The following is a 15,891-nucleotide window of genomic DNA, read 5'->3' on the forward strand; positions in this document are numbered from 1 at the left end:
GCCAAGGATTGCACTATCAGTTCAAAGATGGCACTGTGGGGCAGGGCAGCACACGTCAGCTGAAGCCCCTGAGAGCCCCAGACAGACAGAAGTGTCACCTCATGCTGCGTGTGGCTCACACACAGCACAGTCACATCCTCTGGCAGCACAGGGGTGGAGCTGCACTTGTGTAAGAGCTCCAGAAACCACCAGACAGGAGCAAAGAACAGAGGACACTAAACTGCTCTTACCTACCTTCTTTACTTTTTCCATTGCCAGTAGAAATTCAGACAAAGAACATCTAAGTAACTTCTGCTTGAGCATCTCAGACTATTGCTTAATTCAGGGAGGAGGAAGAACAGCTAGCAATCCAAATGTGAGACTATTTTTATTTTGAGAAGCTGAACATGCAAAGTTCCTTTCTCCTTAAGCACAAAAGAACAAGTAAATAATTTTCTTGCTCATAAATTCATGGCAATTTTCTATTCTATTAATCTTTTAATGACTTCTACACTACAGCTTCCCCGTTTTTTGAGTTCAAATTTGTTTCTGGTGCACAAAGATTTGCCCCTTCTTCCTCTTGTCTCTGCAATAAGTTCCGAGAACTACCTCAGTCTAGCTGCATTAATTCTTCCTGAAAATTTCTCCTTAGTGAACAGAATTCAGTGATTTAGCTAGACAAGTTAATTTGTCATCTGGTATTTTAAATAGTTTTTAGAAATATCTATTATACTTCCTCTAACCTCCTTCACCATACCAATAGACTGGGGACACAGTGATTATCAGAGGTGGGCTGGCTGTGGAACTGGTTATGTTCTGTCATCTGGACAAAAAAAAAAAGCATTCTGTTAGTGAATTTATGTTGGATTTACCAGTACTGGTTTCCATTGTGATTAGAGCTGTTGATGCTGCAAGGTCTGGAGCTGCACTACTGGAGACATAGGGCAACAGCATTAAGGCTTAGACATTGATCCTTTTGTCCTACTCACTTTGACAGATCAGCCTCACATATTTCTGGGAACAGAAGACTTCTCCTACAGCAATAATTCAGAAAAGGAAAAAAAAACCAACCAACAACAAACTCCCCCCAAAGATTCCCCCCAAAAGAACTAAAAAAAAATAAAATCACAAACAGATCCAAACCAACCAACCAAAAACAACCAAACCCAACCAAGTTTTTAAATCATGTTCTTCTCAATCCACTTTAGTTTCCTTGAAAGCAATTGTGATGAATCACAAAGGACAGCATCAAAGGATTAGGGTTTTTTTAAAAGAAGTCTCAAATTTCACATTGTTGAAGAGAATGCTTTCTCCTCCTTCATCCCCCTAAGTACGTGTCTGTAAACAGGTCCTGTGCCTACTCAGGGCTCCCTGGGGGCTTCTGAGTGGGACCATCCAGTACTTGTACATAAGATGAAGGGACTTGATGTTTTTAAGAAGGCTTCCCTTTAAAATCTTTCATTTGCTTGTTAAGTAACACATTTGTCTAACATTATCCCTGCTGAAACTGATGTGGATGGAATCAGGCAGACAGCACATGTTGCATTACATTATGAGTCTTAACATTTCACTAATTGCATTGACCTACTTCTGTGAATCACAGATTATTCTGCTGCTCACAAAGCACATCTGATTCCTTTACGTAGTTGTTCATGCAACGTGATACAATTGCAAGGGCCCACAAGGGGGTGAAATCTCATGATTTATCTATCCAAGTAAGCAGACAGCATCCCCAGCTTTCATCAATACTTTGACCACATGAACAAAATGAGGAACAAAGCTCTCTTATCTTCTGCAACTTGTACAGTTATTTATTTCTTAACTTTTCCTTCCCTTTTAAACAGAGATAACAAAACCTCAATTGAAATTAGAAAAGCAGCTGATCGGCTCTGACCTGGCCATGTGGTTTTTCATTTCCATGACAAATTTCTGCAGGATGTAATAGGAAACAAAGCTTCAGTATAGAGACCTCAAATGGGTAGGGGTCAGGCATCAGCTGACATATCTCCATTCAGTGTGTCTGTGCTGAACTACATCTTCTGAATAGATGAGTTCTCTGGCTATTTATCAAGAATTTTTATTTAATTGTCAGATATGCATGTAACTCCCTATGAGCTGGGAAGAGGGTCCTCTGCTAAGGCAGAAAAGCTGCTGGGATAAATGCATTCTATAGGGTAAGTGGCTATTTAAGCCTTGGCCAGTTTCTCATAAATAGAAGTGCTAAGATCAAGCAAATAGTCTGCCAGCTAGTTCAGGACTGAGGCAAACACACTAGAAAAGGCAATTCCAAATGCTCCAACTAAATGAGTTATTATGATCCTGCCAAAATTCCCAATAGCAAAACCAGCCCCCAAGATGAAAGCTCACAAGTCCTTAAGCCAGCTTTACTGGACTTTTGATCAGGGTCTTTCATATTAAAAAACCACCTGTAGCTATGAACCTTCCTACTTAAGAATAAAGACAAGATACCACTTTTGAACATGAAGAAGTGTGTCTAACAGACAGCTCCTTATGGCTCTCCATGTAGTAACCTGAATATGAATCTTTAAGATTATGCTTTTCATTGTACACAATAAAGCTCCCTGCTGCCAGGAGCAGAGGAAAAAGAAAGTTATCAGCTAAACTTAAAACCCCAAAATTGTGGGCTTGTCCATAGTTGATTGCTTCTCTAAGCTGCTCTGCTTCAAAAGCAAATCTCATTATTGCTTGTGTAATGATCTCATTGATCATTAAGCATGGCCTTTTACTAGAGTTACAGTAACACTAGAAAGATATTTGATTAAGAATGGATAATTTCTTTTAGTGCATTTGTGACTCTTCTGTATATTTTTAACAAAATATCGTAAAAATGTAATGGACTGTGCATGAGCAAAGCAAGGAGCACATGTAGAAACATGCTTATATTGACACAGAGGGTGTTTTCAAATACATTAGCCTTTTTTAAACATTTTAAACTAGAAAAAAAAAGGCAACAAAAACATTCATTCCCAATAAACTTTAAATGTGTCAACTTTTCAAAAAATAAATACCTGGTACTTTCAATATTCCCCCCAGCATTTCTTTGTTTAAAAGTGTTTGCAAACTTAAGCTGCAAAGGTCCAACATTAGATCTTTCTGAAGGTGTACTTTTCTGGCTGAATTTACTGCTTGCTAAAAGAGAATAGCAAGCTCAGCAAATTGCTGAGCTCTATTATGAATAAACATAAAGGATCAAGTGCCTTTGCTACATTTGTGAGTCTAGCTTTTTGCAGGCCTAATACCCCTTCTTAAGTGACTTAAAAATGATGCAATTCACTTCCCATATCATATGCTAAATGCTAGTTTGTCAAGTCTCTGATGGCAGCATAGTACTGTAATTTAAAAAATAACAAAAACAAACAACCAAACAAGGCAAAGGTTGGTGAGGAAATTACTTAGGAAGTGAACGTGATGACTATATCTAAGTTTACAGTGAAACTTCTAACTTGAGTGGATTTATTCTCTTGAACACACAAGTAGGTGCACTAAGAGCAGGTTACCAGTCTTGATAAGATGGCCGATGTTTTGTGCAGTGCAAAAGTTGACTCACCATAAAAAACAGTTGGAATTTCCTTCCCAGCAGGAAAAAAGCTGCACTGTGGCTATGTGCTAACTCCCATTTCAGCTCTGGGGAGCTGGCCTCTTACTGTCCCCGTAGCAAGATTTCAGCAATTGTTTCAGGCTGTTTCTCCTGGCACATGCAGTAAGCAAGCTATCTCACCACAGAGACCTGCAACAGAACACAGGCAACTTCAGGAGATGCTACATTTTGTTTCAAACCTTCTGCTTAACTATCAGTTTCCAGGCACAAGGTGGAGCAGCAGCTGGGACAGAAGAGGTGGGGAAGTTCTGGCCATAAGTCAAGAGGCAGAGGGATCCCTCAACCCTTAGGAGTCATGGGGCAGGAGATCTGCCTGGAGTGTACTGATCCTCTAATAGCCTGTGAATGCCCTGAAAGGGACATCTGCTGAACTAAATCTTGGATTTAAATTTAATCCATGTGAGCTCCTCTTCATTTATCTAGGGCTTTCAAGCCACAAGGAGAGCCCCCATGCTGACCAAGAAAGGAAATGTGTCATTGACTTAAATGTCCTCACTTCCCTGTATAAAACACAGAGAAAACATCCTTTCACTGAGTGGCGAATCCACACAATTGGCAGGTATATGCCCACAGAGCTGTCCATGGGGCTCAGGTTACCATGAGAAACCTTTATGTCGCTCCATGACCAAAACACAAATGGGCAAGAGGTCAGCTGCCGAGTCCTGAGACAGCTGACTGCAGCCCCTGCTGCCATTCCTGGGAATGGTGTTGGACAGGAATGGATGTCTCCACACCCAGGTCTTATCCATGCTTCATTTATTACATCATGATCTTGACTGGTCTGCTCTCCCATCCCTGAAGTTTCCAGAAGTTGGACAGAGGTGAGAGATGCTTTAGGCAAGGAGCCTCATGTAACAGATGGATACACAGTCCCAGCCTGGCTGCTTCCTTGAGCAGTTCAGCCAATTTTTCATGCTGTCATCAGCAGTTGCAGGCCAAAGGGGCAACAGAAAGGGAGAGCTTAATCTGTAAGAAATCATCAGCAAATGAAAACAATGTAAGATCAGGGCAGTGCACTACTAACTTCATTATTTTGAAATTGTATGCACAAATCACTTCCCATTTTAGAAACCAGAGGAATATATTTGATGATTCACATGCATTGAGCCAAATCTGGCAGAAAAGAAGAATTACTTTTTCTTTAGGAGAGCCTACTTCCTGATCATGTAAAGAGTTGTACTTAGCTTGAGTGATAGGTGCCCCTGTAAATGCCACTGTCTGACCCTAAGGTGCTCAGAGCAGCAGTGAGGGGAGGGAATAATGCCTGCCCCTGAAGGAAACTTCCACTGGACAGGGACTCAGTTACCCATTCAAAACAGGAAGTGAAAATTGTGGTCCCAGCACACTCCTGTCACAGTTTGGAAAAGCAAAGGGAAAAAGAGGGTTTCAGTACCTTGTCAGTCATTGAAGGTATAATTGTAGCACAAAGGAGTACTTGTATTTCATACCAACTCAATGAATGGAACTCCTGCAGTGAAGGTACAGTTTTAACACTTTAAATGGCTCACAGAGAAAGTAAATGTTAGATTACCAGCGTGCTTACTAAGGCTTTACCATGTTTTTACTGGTAACTTGGCCAACCTGCTGTCTGTTGAAAACAATTCCTGGAGAATAACACCTTCTCCTTCCCTTTGAGAAGGCTGAGAACCAGATCCCATAACATGCTGCTGGGTTTCACAGTCTGCTCCAAATTAAAATAAATAAAAGTTCCTACTTGCTCAAAATTTGTGAACGTTTATAAAATAAGTTTGTTTCAAATTCCATTTGCTTTAGAACCCTAAAAATTCCTTCAGTTTTCTGCAAATTAAATGAGGAAAAATTCTCAGACTGCTTCTCTGCAACTGAAGGAACTGTCTTACCCCATATAGCCTGCTTCATCAAAAGTCAACAATTAAAAACTGATGAAATATGGTATTAGAACACTTGAAACTTTACTTTTTGGGATGCACTCAGAACCACTGCCTCCAAGGTGACATTTTGAAGAAAAGGAATATTAAAGCATAAACCTGCAACCAAGGCAAATCTGAAAGCATGGAAGTGCCACTACCAAGGTAAGCCTCAGCAATTTGGCTTATCACTCAGTTTACATCAGTCCCAATAAGAAAACACTTTGGGGTTCTTTTTGTAAACTTTTTCTTAGCTGTAAAGGCTGTTGGTTTGTGAAAACTCAGCTGTTTACATCAGGGAAAAACATGTATTACATGAAAATGAGTGGACCTGCAGCAAATGATTAAGAGTGTGATCTATCACCTCATTCCAGGAGAGAGTACTTCGGTTAGCACCACTCCCTGCACCTGCAGGGAACACACACACAATTTTTTATCGACACAAAGAAAGCCTCAGAGCAGATTTGTGCGGTACACTTTGCACTGTACTATCAGAAAACTTTGCTCTAATTCTGCTGCATTCTGGTCCCCTGCTCAGAGGAGAGCAAAGCAGAGCAACATCGAATGGACTTTGCTAAGGCCGAAGTACAATGAAAAGGAGAAAGGAAAACAGAAAAGCACAACGTTCACTACACATGAGGAGCAGCAACGTGACAGCCATAACTACAAATGTGCATTATTCATGGACACAGTTTGCACCACAAATCCTTCTTCACTGATAACAAAAACCCCACCCACCAAAACCACCAACTTAAATCACACTTGGTTCTTTATGTAAAAGGTTTAAGAGCTGGCTTTTTTTGGTGCTGGTGGTGGAGCATTTTGGAGTGTTCTTGTTCTGGCTTTTTTTTGGTGCTGGTGATGGAGTGTTTTGGAGTGTCTCCATTTGCAGCTGTTTGAGGCATTCCTCTATAATTAGATCAAATAGTGTGGGCTTCACATTAGTTAGAAATAATCTACAAAAGACATTACTTGACTTGTTCCACACATTTTACATTTAGAAAAAAAGCCTATCATCTGACTCAACTCTTCAGAGCCTGTCTTTATTATTATTATTACTACTATATATTATCAAATGGCACTTTATCACTTTAAATTTGCTTTGAACGAAATCCAAGAAATTCCAGCAGCCAGTACGCTCTGCTAGCCCCAAGTCAGCAAACTTGCTCGTTATCAGGAACGATGCAGATACCGCGTGTGTGCGAGACGGGGGAGGAGGAGAGTCCTGCAGGCGGTCATGGGAAGGGGGTGGTTTGCATATTTAACAGCCCGTGCCCGAGCACCGCAGCTTTTTCGGGGTCGGCGCTGCGAGGGACTGCTGAGCACCGAGGAAGGGACGGCGTTCACCGCACCGGAGTGAGTTGTGTTCCAGCTGCGCTCTTTCCCCTTGCTGCTTCTGATCCTGCTCTGCCCTCCCTAGGCTACCGCGACAGTGACTGCGTGCGAGGTCAGGCTGTCAAATTATGCTGCGCGTAGAGCACGTCCCGAGAGTGTTTAATTTGTAGAGATTTGTTCGGTGTATTCAGCCTGACTCTCTGAGTGGTGCTACCGGCAGAGAGCAGCTCCATGCGGTGGCTGCGAGTGTAACCCAAGCACCCCATCTATGCACCTTCTCTGCTGCTTCCAGGCATCCTTACACTGTGCCTGCTGCACTTAGGACATGTGTGCGACCACATGCACCCCTAAAACCAGACTTTGCTCAAAACTGTGAGCTGCTTTGCTGCGGCAAACAGGCAGATCACTGGCATGTTATAGAACCGAGCCACTGCTCCTCATCAGTGCCTTGCTCAGTCAGTGCCGAGCTACTTGGATAACCAGGCTGTGTGTCAGGGTACTTGCCAAGAAAAGACAGCCTCATCAGCCAAGAAATCAGTGTGAGAAGGCTCTGGGAATTCTGCAGGGAGTTTTTAGTAAGTGAAGACCCATTTCAAACCAATACTCCATTAGATGTAAAGGCTTACTAAAATGCCTTCCCTTACATAACCAAGCTAAATCTAGGCTAACGTCAGAGAAATTAGATGAATTTTAAGCAGCACCAACCAATTATTGCAGGTCATTTTTGGGCACTGTTCTGTTCATTTTTCAAATTCCTATGTTCTAAACCAGCAGATTAACATACTTTGGTCCTAATTCCCACAGTCATTTTATAGAGCGAAAACCTCCTGCATCTGACTCCACTCACTCAATTTTTCTCCTTATCAAAGTCAAAGGTTTTTTTGTTACTTGTCTTTTACTTCAAAATTATACTCTGAATAGCCATTGAGGATTTTTTTCTTTCCTTCTAACTGCTGTCATCTTCCTATATACATAATCCTCCCACACACATTTCCTCTGTTAAAAGCAGTCTCTTGTTCCCTGTTCATTTCAGACTATCCAAGCAAACAAACCAAAGCTATAAAAGTATCTTTCCTGGGCTTCTGTACTCCTTACAACTGTTTGTAAACACAAGTACTTTTATACTCAAAACTTGCAACGTTTGTAAAGAAACAAAGACACAACGGTCTTTTTTTAGTTTACTTTTGTTCATTCTTCTGTTTTATTTAATCCAAAATAGAATCCACCTCTCCCTAAAAATGTGCACATTGTGTAAATGATTGTGCTGTGGACGCACACATGCTCAGGAACACTGTCAAATCTATTTGTATAGAAATAAGACAGAAGCTCTCCAAACTTTAAACTGAAAATATACACAAAGTAATTTTTTAAAGAATTCTGGGTTCCTGCACGAGCAAGCAAGTGAGCCAGCGCAGCATGCTCCTGTGCCACTGCCCAACGTGCTCTGCTGCTCTGAGGGTTTGCTCATTTCTCCTTGCTGTCTGACCCACCTTCTCCTGAGCAGCTGCAAAGCAGAAGGACCAACTGAAGTTGGTGCTCATTTTCAAAACATCCTTGATCAAAATCTCACCAGAAAGCAATTACACTGCCCAGGAACCACTGATGGGATTGGCCTTGGGCTGGCAGAGAGCACAAAAAGCTATGCTCATTCACACCTGCTGGAGACTTACCATATATGCTGCAAATTTCAAACAGGTGATTTTTTTTTTTTACCCTTTTTACAGTTAGTCCAAGAAGCATGAGAAAAAAGAAAGAAGGGGGAAAAAATTAGCCAAATCCCACATATACATTTCAAAGTGCCACCACTTTGAAGAACCTTGTCTGATCTCGAGGCAATCTGCTAAAACTCCCAGAAAACAAGCCACAACAAGGAACTGAGAAAAACTGAAACACCTACCTTTGAATCTCTTTGGAAGTAACTAAAAATATTGCTGGAATGACTTAGTAAAGAATAAGCATGAGATGGGAAAAGAGAGAAAACAAGGACATTCAGTGATACCAGGCAAATTGTACTATGCTTTGTATTTGTAGCAGATGCAAAGAGGGAAGGCAAACAAAGATTTATGCTGTCTGACAAGCTTAGTTTAGTTGATGTGTGACAAAAAAGAATGTGTGATGTGTAATTGCATGCCTCAGCCAAAGGGCCATTTTTCTGTGCCAGGCACACAGCAATTGGGACTGCTCCAGAGCCAGACTAGCTGCAGTTTCCATGAGAAACTGGCAGCAAGCTGCCTCTCAGAAAGTATTTTCTACTTAAGTGTAGGAACACACAGGCTAGGGTTTTACATGCTGGGCAGTTTTTGACTGTAACTCAGGGGTCCTGCACATTTCTGACTTATGGCTAAATTTGGGTGGTCGCCAGGCTTCTGGCTGGGTGTTGCTCAGAGCTGTAGGGCCACATTTGGCACTGCTGGTGCTCTCAAGGAGACTTGCAATGCCTGAAGAACACTTCAGCAAGGTTCTGGGTCTCCTCAGGCTCACTCTGGCTAAGAAAAGAATTTCAAAATATTTGAAAATACCTGAGATCTGTGCCCCAGCCCACTGTACTAATGCCTCCTGGGCACAGTGGTGTGTTTGCCATGTACTGCAGGGCAGAATAGAAGGATACCAAGAATTTGTGACCAGGACACATAGTGGGGGGTACTGGAGAACTCTGCAAAGTGAATAAAAACCTTTTCCAGTCAAACCTGTGCCTGCTACAGGGATGCTTAGAAGCCTATCTAAGTCTTTCATGGCTATAATTTTGGGGTGTTTCTAGCAAATTATACAGTAGGTTCATGATATACAACAGGTCAAGAGCAAAGTAGTTTAGACAAGCAGGGAGAAGGATTTGGTGCTTGTACTCCCCCTTCCGCTTATACACACACCCGCACATGACTGGGATAGAAAAAAAGCCCACTTTTCCACATCCAAGCAAAGATGTTAGGTGGCCAAGACACTTACAAAATTTTTGTGCTGGACAGGCTTATGAGGTCGAAAATGGACATGATTCATCCTGCCAGAAAGCAGCTGGCTTTGGAGAGCCAGCTAAACAACACAGAGCTGTGGTGCTCACAACTGAGCTCTGAGCTTCGTAGGAATATTATTAGGTCATGCTGATTCATCTGAAGAGTGCAGAGAGAGATGCAAGGCCTGAATTTTACAGCAATGACATGGGGTTGGCAAGCATTAAGATTATTTAGGCTTTTGTTCTACCACAAAATGCTTCTGGGAATTCTTGGAACATCTGATGTGGATATAAAAGACTTAAGCAGTTTTTCCTGAGAAAGGATCCTAACCACTCCTTTGTCTGCATCTTTCCTGAGATCTCTTGCAATTTTATTTACCAGTATTTCACAGTCTTGGGTGTGAAATTTATTAATCTAAAAGAGGCTACACAAAACAACTTCAAAAGTTGTCTACATAAAACTGGGACCAAGTAGAGGCAAATCCAAAGTTTGAGGATCAGACAGAAAGCAAAGTCACCCCAGATGCTCCGGCCCTAAAGGGAAGGGTGTGGCAAGCCAAGCAGACTGAGGACACGCTGCTGAAGTGGCTGAGTAAAGCCCTGTCCATCACCACTTCCCTGCCTCCTTAATCTTGCTGACATGTGAGAGCTCCCTCATTCACTTCAGTTCAAACAGGGTGAACTTCAGATATCTGAATTAATTACCATCAGTTTGATTGCAGTTGCCTGGGGGGCAATCACAAACTCAGCTGAGGGAAACCCACTGGGGTCTGGCATTCTCCTTCAACAAGTCTTGACAGTGGACACCCATTCACACTGGACTCCCACTTCAAAAAAAACCACCCTTTCATATCTTTCTTATCTTCCTCTTTCACTGATACATTGTGGTTATTTTTCTAAAAATAATCAGCAAAAAACCAAGTGGTTTTTTTTCTCCTGTGCTCTTGAAGGATTTTTTTTTTGAGTTCTGATTTTCCACATCAGCAAATCAAGCCTAAAGCTTCCTCAGAGAGATAATTGCTTTAAGGTCTCCCACAGCTCCTTTTTTTTTCCAAAGCCCACATATTGATAGATCAGGCTTTGCTCAGACGGTAGAGTTTTACTCGTCATGTCACTTGAAATACTTGTAATCATTAGGGCTACTCAATACTCTCACAGTAATGTCTTAAAACCTTTTCTCATTTTAGTATGTTGATTTCCCCCACAGGTCACAAAGAAGCAGCACAGCAGGTGCATGCACATGCAAAATCCTTCTAAAAAAGAATTTAAATGTATATTATGCTCTATGTGACCCAGGAATCTAACCTTGAAAATCATGCTAAGAAGTATCCATTATAGTTGGAATTTTTTATTTCAAAACTCAACCCTACATGAAATTCCATAAACATTTACTTCAGATGATTTGTGTATTAAACAGAAAAGGGTGCACAGATTTTTTTTTTTCCCTCTTTTCTTTCCAAGGTCCAGATTGCTATCTGGCTTAGAAATATGAGATATCAATTCCATATGTTTATTTTCTGTAACTGGACCAGAGTGGAAAAAGAGACCGTCAAGTTTCAGAAAGAGAGCCTAGGTCAGACTAAAAGCTGACAGCAAATAGAATTGCTTAGAGTTTTTAATTTTATTTTCTGTCAAAACAGACTGCTGTGGAAATCTTCCACTGGAAGACTTGCAGTCTTCCATCAATCTGCCAATATCCTCTAATCCTTCTCCCCAAAAGGATGGGCAGAAAATTGCTTATTCTCTTTGCTGTAAAAAAAAAGAACTAATAAAAACCTCTTTTGCAGGGAAAAAAATAAAAACCAACCAAAAACGAACCAAAACTATTAAATCAGTATTATTGGTTTTCAAAGGCTGAAAACATCTCTTAAATCTCTAATATTTTTTCACTTAAGGTAAAAAAACTGAAGACATTCCTGCAACAACCAATTTGATCAATAACCAGGAGGAGTGCAGCACCACACCCACTGGCAGGGCAAGGCTGCTTCTCAGATGGTTTCTGCCTTTTCAGCATTGCTCAAATGGGATAATGTAAACAATTATGCCTTTCTCCAAAACTTTGACTGTTATGTTGGTCAAATAAAAAAGGAAGAAATACTGCACGTGGATATTTTTATCTTTCCTACATTGTGCAGTTTATAAAGTTACAGCTGTGGAAGTTTTGCTTTACTTGCCTTCTGCAGTAACTATTTTAAGTCTTGTCTCTCTGGTTCCTTCCTCTGAAATGTGAAAATTTAAACAAATGAAGGCAAAAAGGCTCACTTGGACAGCTAAAACATCATTTTAAAACTGAGGAGGGAGAAAGGTGCTTTAATGCTCAGCTCTCCAGTCACAGGGACGAGGAATTCACATATATGACAAGGACAATAAGCAAATATGGGCAAAATTGAAATTACTATTCTTAATGTTTCTGAGCTGAAACAAGACAGACTAAGTCTCTTTCCTGGTTAAAGATTTTTCTTTGTACTCCATAAGCAACACAACTCTCCCCAGCCCCTAAGGAACAGAACCAAAAATCTATGCTTCATATTTGGAGAAGTCAAGTCACTCCTGAGATGACAGCCTAAGAAAGATTGCTCCTTTAATGTGCAAAGATTCTTTTGTCTGGATATGCAGAAACCCAGCCAGCTTCTCACCTTTCATTTTCTAATTTGAGTATCCTAGCTAACATGAGCACTACACGTGCCTATGGCCCTGTCACTGGTGTTGTCATATATTACAAGAGTTCTATTGTCATTGCATTGCAAGGGTTCCATACTGCTAGAGTTTCATACCTCCTCAATGTTTCTTGTAGGCAGCTCCTCTAGGTACTGACTCTTCCTTGTCCTCACAGCAGCCAACTAACTCCAGTTCCCGCCAATCCATTCTTTTGTAACGCTCTTCTTATTGGCTACAGGTGTGGCCTGTTAACATCAGGCCTGCTCCCAATCTCTAATAATTGGCTCAGCTGCAACTCTTTAGGGGGTAAGGTTACATTCTCTACCACCTTCATTTACCCATACTGTATGCTCCTACACACTGGGAGTAAGGAAGACAAGAAAGAGTCTTCCCTGAAATCCCAGTGTTACTATTAATGGAAGACATTTGGCTGACACTAATTTTAAGACTTCAGACTGTGTATGTGGCAGAAATACATGAGTAAATATGAGAATTTGGTGAAATTGCAGTGCCCCATACACCCCTGTAGGACATCCAAATCAGGTTGTTGGACTTGCATCTGTTTCAAAAACTATTTGATTTTCAGGCAAACTTTGCACAAAAATGTCATAAAGAAACAGCAAATGCTTTGAAAACAGCACTAGGAAAAAAAAAAAAAAAACAAAGAAAAGTGCCCTCAAAGCTTCTCACCTTTGGATAGTGCTTATGGAGGACACAAACTTCAATTCATAAAGTAAGAGTCATCTTGGCAGAGAGATACCTGTAGGCTTGCGTGAGTGAAAGCTGATTTGTTGTTATACTTTCATCCTGCAAAATAATGAAAATGGAATATATAATCAGCTCCAGCAACTCAATCATTCTGAATCGTTATAAAAGCTTAATCTTACAATAAAAGCACTCTGAATGGTTATAAAAGCTTAATCTTACAATAAAATTAAGAGGTATCCATTGACTGAATCATCTCTCCTGAATCATTGTCATGCTCTGGTTGGAATTCAAGAGAGGACAATGATACCTGGCAGACAAAGACCTGCAGCTTCCCCTTCTATGGCAGCATTGTGTCAGGCACTAATTGTGGCACTTTCCATAAGTGACTCCTAAATTAATGAAGAACCCTCATGTTGAATGAATAGAAATGCAGTGCAGTGCATTGTCTTTTCCAAGCATACAATTCAAGTCCCAGCTTTTAGAAACACCCTGATGAACCTTCCCTCAGTCCTACTGGTCTTGCTTCTTGGAGGGAACAGCTGGGCTCTTTTACATGCTCTAGTGTTAATGCAACCTTGAGGCTGGAAAACTCTTAATTTCTTGCAGCACAAAGTACAGTTAAAGGGACTTTGCACCACAAGCCCTTTGTCAGACTTTGGGTGCATGTGAACACATAGCTCCATAGTCAACTTAGCTGGTTTCTCCCTCCCCTTCACTCCCCTCTGTTTTTTTTTTCTTTTTTCCCCCCTCTTTCACCCAGGGAAAGCTGTCTGCTGACTGTCATCTCAAATACTAACAACCCTATATAGGAAAATGTAGTTATGTGCTGCCTTATTTCAAAATATTTTCTCTGAATTCACACATCGAGTACCTGCCATCTTCGCATTCCACTGCAAAGGAATCACGGAGGGATTCTTTTGAACAGATTTTTTGGTGTAAATAAAGAAATATTGTATCACCAAAGGTGGATAGAAAGGGGAACAGAGAGGCAGGAAAGACCCCATGGCTGAGGTAGGACAAGCAGAACAGTGGGGCAGAATGAGCTAAACCTCCAGACGAGCCTCCTGCTCCCCTAGAAATGGAGCCAGCAGGCCCAGGTTATGGCGCAGTTACCTGCGTTTATGTGCTAAGGCTGCTCCTGTAATCCCATCGAGCACTTTGGGATCAGGGTCCAGTCAGGGAGAGTTGTTCCCAGGCAGCAGGAGTTTCATCACCTCCAGCCCAGTGGTGGGAGCTTTCTCTCCCCTGACTGCCAGGCCAAGTCTCCCCACATCCAGAGCTTCCCGCCATTTTCTAAAGGCCTTGTCCACGTAGAGGCCCTAAAATGGCGGTGGCCTCTGCCCCCCTCACGCGTCCCAGTTGCCTCCTGCATGTAGCATGGATTACAGCTCTGTAGGTAATTTTCCACCCCATGTCAAAAAATAGATTTGTAGCATAAAAGCTGGACAATATTGAGGCATACTGCCAGGCGAATCCCACCAGAGCTTCCCGCCATTTTCTGAGGGCGTTGTCTGCTCAAAGACTCTAAAATGGCGGTGGTCTCTCTTGAGGCATAAATAAAAGTTTATATGTTCCTCACACGCATCCAAGTTTTGGTGGCTGTTACCCACCTGTAGAATATTTTCTTGTCCCTTGAGGGCAGGATTTTCCAAAAGAGAGATGAAACACTGTTCCACTAGAGAGCCCAGCAGAGTTTTGGTGCTTAATTTTGCTGAGGCTGGGCACGCAGGACCAAACACTGGCAAGCAGATGCTGCATGCTCTGGGTACACACATGAAAATCAGCCTGAGCAGTGTCCAGTCTGCCAGTGCTTTTTCTCTTCTGTACTACTGCTATCTGAAACTCAATATTTCAGTCCCCAAAAAGTGCTGGTTCCTTCCTGGGTTCCGTTTTTAAACTCTAATCCTGCTTGAAGTTTTCAAATCAATTGCTCTGTTCTGCTTCAACTGGAATAAAAGCACCCCAAGTTCATCAGGAAATACAGTATCTCCATAAATCCACAAACAGTTTTAAATAATTTGAAATGTCGTAAAATTTTTAGACACTTGTAACTCCACCATTATTTTTTGACCCATGAGTATAATGGTGGATGCCAACTTTACACATATTTGACATTCTCTCAGATTTCCTGTTTGATTTTGTCACTGAGTGGCTCCAAGTCCAATTTAATCATAAGATCCATTAATCTTCTGTTTAAAGGTATGTTAAAGCCAGTTAAGCTGGCTTTCAGAAAGTCACAGAGGAAAGCTGAGAAATCAGCTAAGCGGGTCAACAACTTTAAAGTATTAAAGCTAATTTATTAGTAAATTTTAATCTGTTGAGTTCATGGCTTTGAATGCTGTATGCAGTGAAACTGGGACTGAAGTGTTAGGAAAATGCACAAAAACTAGAGGTTTATGTCCAAAAAGGAGACATAAGAGTCCTGCAACTTTATTCGAATAAAGGGAGAGCTTCCACTGGGGCACATGCCCATGGGGTTTTCTCTCTTGAGGTTTCAGAGGGTGCAGCCTCCTTTGATCCTAAACTCCTGGCCACATGTTGCCCCCTTCCTTTCCTCACTGGTTGAGGTACTAGGAAGGTACAGCCTTCCTGAAGCACCTACCACATATTCCCTCTTCAACCTATTATTTTAGCCCAAAGTTCAGAAACTCAGGCTGTGCAGACCCCTGTCTGTTTCAGCAGACAAGCTGTCTGGGCTCAGCAACCAACCTGCAGCCCAGAGTAGGTAGACCCATTTCAAAGACTTTAATACCCACATC

The 15,891-nt window shown here is 41.6% G+C and overlaps 1 protein-coding gene across 3 annotated transcripts in view; it reads left to right on the forward strand.

Annotated features, from left to right (window-relative positions):
- The first annotated feature begins 6,763 nt into the window (after nucleotides 1–6,763).
- Nucleotides 6,764–15,891, forward strand: part of HPGDS (hematopoietic prostaglandin D synthase) — a 29,603-nt gene continuing 20,475 nt past the window's right edge. The window contains exon 1 of one of the 3 annotated variants that reach the window (XM_054295735.1): nucleotides 6,764–6,840. The gene's annotated coding sequence lies outside the window, so the exon portion shown is untranslated. Of the gene's footprint in view, nucleotides 6,841–7,375; nucleotides 7,395–15,891 lie in introns of those variants that run through there. The other 2 variants (XM_054295734.1, XM_054295736.1) reach the window with 2 other exon arrangements.

Source organism: Melozone crissalis, unplaced genomic scaffold (genome assembly GCF_028551555.1).
Source record: "Melozone crissalis strain CALT ecotype California unplaced genomic scaffold, PUWL_Pcris_2 ptg000006l_1, whole genome shotgun sequence".
NCBI lineage: Eukaryota > Metazoa > Chordata > Aves > Passeriformes > Passerellidae > Melozone > Melozone crissalis.